At 47.5% G+C, this 4805-nt stretch overlaps 1 long non-coding RNA gene across 1 annotated transcript; it reads right to left on the reverse strand.

Annotated features, from left to right (window-relative positions):
* Positions 1-987: 987 nt before the first annotated feature.
* LOC114623548 lies at positions 988-3487 on the reverse strand. The gene is made up of 3 exons (XR_003711780.1): positions 3326-3487; positions 2453-2597; positions 988-1593 (listed from the first exon to the last, which is right to left on the reverse strand). It is a non-coding gene; the product is annotated as an uncharacterized LOC114623548 (long non-coding RNA).
* Positions 3488-4805: the final 1318 nt, after the last annotated feature.

The raw sequence follows: 4805 nt of genomic DNA on the forward strand, positions 1-4805 counted from the left end.
TCTCCAGTTCCTCCCTGCGGCACCCAGGGGATAAACTCAATGAACTATTTTGCATTTATAAAGAGGGACTGGATATAGGTGGTTTGCAAAAATGACCTGAGGTGTGTCTCTCCCTTTATCTGTACTGCTTTCCTGAGGGCTTTGTGGAAGGCTCTCCCTACCAAGAGTGGAGCCCATTTCCACATCCTTGGCTCTATGATTAGCTTGGCCAGTAGAATGCGCAGAGATGAAGAGATGACATTATGCTAGTTCTGAGCCCTAACTTAAGCTGGCCTTGCATCTTGCTACTCCCTTCCTTGGGAACCTTGTCTCCATCCCAAGAATAAACCCAGGCTGAGCAGCTGGTGGGTAAAAGTCAGCCAAACTGTCACAGTCCAGTCCCTAAACACATATGTGAGCTCAGCCAAATTCAGGAAAGCCAATCTACAGCTGATAAACAGCTTATTACAGGAAGCACAAGCGATCTCAGATGAGTCCACAGACTTGACCTCAGAAATGAAACTCCAATAGCCAACCTACAGCAACTCAGAGAAAATAATGGCTGTTTATTTAAGCCACTGAGTTTTAGAGTAATTTGTTACACAGTAATAGATAATTAACCTGGAGGATTCTGGCTTAAACATATAGAAATGCACTAGGAGTTGGATGAACCAATCCTAATTGCTGAGGTTTGGGGTGGTGACATGTACCTGTAATGCCAGCACTCAAAGGTGGAAGCAAGAGGATGCATGCACCACATCTGCACACACACACACATTAGCCAGCCACCATAAAAGACCTGGGACTGGGACTAGGAAATCCATCCTCTGCCTGCCACACCCTACATAACTTGGTCCTGGAAACCGGGGTGGGGTGGGGTGACGAGGAGACAGAGCAGGAGAAAGAAGAGACACAGAGAACATATATGAAAAGGCTGGGATTGGTGAGCTGTGCGGGCTCTGAGGAATGCCCAGCCGCAATAGCAACCTGGAAATTCAGCACATTTACTTTATATCTGAATCAAGGAGGAGAGTTTATGGCGCTTGACTGAGCAAGGCGGCAGATTTAGCTGATCTCAGAAGTGGATCTTGGTAGGGGCACAGTCTCAGGCTTCGGTCACCAGGGAGGAGGAAGTTGTAATTGGCAGTTTCTACACACACTGTCAACATTCCAGGTCCGGACAGAGGAGGTTTTCCATCCCTCTGAGCCTCTCAGGGAAGGCTTTGCCATTCCTATGGTCTGAGGCACCTTGACATTACTGTGCTCATGACCACAGCACACATCAGCTCAGGACTTCACCCACTGTCCACACTGCCCTGGGGTAGCCCAACGCCAGCGAGGACCTCTGTGGGAGAGTTCAATTTGGATTTCCTGCTCCCCTCCAGGATCTGAGCTATATCGTCTTACTTCATCTGAGGACATCCGGAGATGCTTCACTCTGCTGTGGTCAGGTCACCCAGAACCAAGCAAACCAGGGATTCGCCAAGGAGCCAGGCAACACCGCTGGCCCAGACATAGAGAAGTAGGTGGGTGATGCACGTCTCTGCATGGTCCAAGGGGCTGGAGAAGTGTCACCACTTTGAGGTTGGGACTTGAAGCACAACTCAAAGTCTGCTGGAAGACAAAATGCCCATTAGGCGGAACAGTGTAACTGTGGCCACAGAAATAGGAGGACTTGAAAAATAGTAGAGGGTATTTAACCTGAATGGAGTTTTCTCCTTTGAGGAGTATAGCATTGTGCTTCCAAAAGAAGACTCTCTGGCTGGGGCCCAGCTGTGTGCCCAAAATAAACCCATAAGAGCATCTGCACCCGCTGGGCAGCTGACCATCACTGCCCTCATTTCAAAAGTCTACAACAAGCTGGGGCTGGGGATGCAAACCTGTAATGCCACCTACTCAGGAGAGTGAAGCAGAAGGAAACGAATGTTCAAGGGCCACCTGGGTTATAGGACAAGTTCAAAGGTCAATCTGGGCAGCAATAGTGAGACCCTGTCTCAAACTATAAGTGGTTAATTTTAAGGCGCGAGCTGGGGAATAGAGCCTAGTGGTAGTGTGCTTGCCTATGTAATATGAAGCCCTGGATTTGATTCCAGGTACACACACATACACACACACAGATATACATACATACATGCATGTACATACACACAAAAACATACATACACACAGAGATACACATACATACATGCATATACATATACACATATACACACACATATACACACACAGAGATACACATATATACAAGCATATACATATACACACACATACACACACACAGATATACATACATACATGCATATACATATACACACATACATACATACACACACCACACACACGCACACACACATGCACATACACACATCTCTACAGAATCCCCTCATATGCCTATGCTCTACTGCAAGCTTCTGCAGGCCAGAAGCTCCCTAGACTCTTCACACTTTATTCTCTGCTAATCAGTGTTACTTACAAGCCAGACGACACAGCTCTGCTTCTAGGCAGTTCTAAGGTCATTCACACAGACCAATGTATTCAGAACAGGAAATGAAACGAGGTGGTAAGTAACAGAGTCACAGCTTCCTCAGGGTTTTACAAGCTTGAGGGTGATGAAAGGCCTAGAAGACTAAAGACAAGGAATATCTGAGGTGACTTGGAATCAAGTCCAAGGATAGCAGATACATAATATACATACTCTCCCTCCTCCCAAGTGGTACTCAGGGCAGACACTGCTAATCAATTACCACACACATCTTTCAGCTAAGTCTGTGCCTATCAGCCTGAGATGGAAGCCAGTTGGCCACCCACTGAACGGATTAGAAAGTAGACGCACAGGAGGATAAGAGACCTCTTTTACAGAACTGTCTCCTCTACCACACAGCACACTGTGTCTACATGATTTGTAAATGACTTGTTTGCATCACCTGTCACTAAGGGTTGACTCTAGGGTGTAGGATAGGGTTTTACATGCAATGAATATTTTTTTTCCATTTCCAGTTCAGGTGTTATTTAACCATGTTCTGAAAAATGTTTTTTATTATGATAATAAAAAACTGCAAACAGGGTTAATAAATTATGCCCACACACCTAACAAAACCTTGAGGAATTCCAACATCCATCCATGGGCCAGACAGTGCATGTTCAACATCGTGTTTATGAGGACCCAAGGATGCCCCAGAAGGCTAAAATGCATGAATCTGATATGCTGCTTACATAAGGGCTTCAAGAGCTTGTTTCACAAGTAGGCTCAGTTCCACTGTTCCGTCTCAGGGCTGGAAGAAACCCAGAGGTCCCACACATGTCACTCCCAACCTACCCTCTGTACAGCCCTTCTGGGGCCATCCACCAAAACGCTCCAACTACACACACAGTGCCAGAGAGTCACCAGCTCCCAGGGCTGCAGGTGCAGCCTCAGTTCATTCTATCTGCCGCAGCTTCTTCGTCTGTTCCCTTAGTCTTGTGGGAAACTATTTTTCTGGAGAGAATGCTGATGGGCAGGGAGGGGTCCGGCAAAAGACAAAGAAAGGCAAAAGAGCAGGCACTAAAACCGTCCTTCTCAATTTACAGTAGGGCTACAGCAGTGCCCGTCCGCTCGTAATTCTTACTGTATCAGGGGGTTGTACCTGCCCATTCTGCTCTGGTGGGAGCCAAGGTCCTTGTAAATCCAGATCCTTCAGAAGGCCCCAGATGCATTTTTCTACAGGATCTTGTGCAAAAGAGCTGGTTACTATGGTAACCATTGGATGTAAATTTCCCAGAACCCCCAACTAAACTATTAATCAGAAAGATGAGGAGAGTGCCAGGGTGGCAAATAAATCAGGTAAGAAACTGGCTCCTACCAAGAAGGAATGGTAACAGGGTGCCTCCTGCCTTGCCGGGGAGAGGCGCCCTCTCCTCCCTCCCGTGCATCTTCTGATGCAGGAGGACAGCTGCAGCGCCTGGGACCTCACCTTCCTCACTTTCCTTTTCCTGCAGTGTCAGAAGGACTAGAAAGCCAAGTTCAGCACCTCATCAGCAGAGAATGAGAAGAGGCCTCTGGTTAGAGGAAGCATCAGAAGTAGAAATGTTGGCACTTGAACAAAATGTTCTGGCTGATCAGAAAGAGACTTTCCAGTGTTGATGAGAGAGAGGGCCAGATTAGACCCCACATGATGCATGACAGAAGGCTTGGGGAAGGGAAAGACAAACCTGCCCCACCCCCGGCTTCTCTCTCTCTGCTGAGTTGAGGATAGAACCCAGGGCCCATCTCACATTAGACAAACTTTGTGCTACTGAGCCATCTCACCAGCACTGGGGGGTGGAGAGGGGTCTGGGGAGGGGCAAGAAGTTTGTGGGTTACCTTGTTTGGGTTTTCACTAAGGGTTTCATCCCACTAGTTCTGGTGTTTCTGTTGGAACACAGTTATTTAATAGAGGGTTTGGATGGCACTCCAGAAGGGCTCTGGTGAGTGTGTCCTGGAACAAGGGCTGCCCAGAGCAGGAGCAAGGACAGTTTATTAAGAGAGGGAACTCGGGTGGGGAGCAGTTCTGTGCGACCTCAGCTGCTCCATTTGCACTCACAGGCTTTCCCATGCATGTTTATCTGTGACATGTGTTCTACATACACTCCTGTTCACAAGGCAGTTCACAACTCTCCGTACCTCCAATTCCAGGGGATCCAACGCCCTCCTCAGGCCTCTGAGAGCACTGCATGTGTGCAGGCAAAACACTTGTACACATTAAAATAAATAAATAAACAAACTCACACACTGTGTCTCATCAGCATGTTAAAACTCCACCCTGGGGTCTAGCCATTAGTGCTTCAGTCAGCCACAAGTCACCCTCAGA

The sequence above is a fragment of the Grammomys surdaster genome, unplaced genomic scaffold (genome assembly GCF_004785775.1).
Source record: "Grammomys surdaster isolate TR1022 unplaced genomic scaffold, NIH_TR_1.0 199, whole genome shotgun sequence".
NCBI lineage: Eukaryota > Metazoa > Chordata > Mammalia > Rodentia > Muridae > Grammomys > Grammomys surdaster.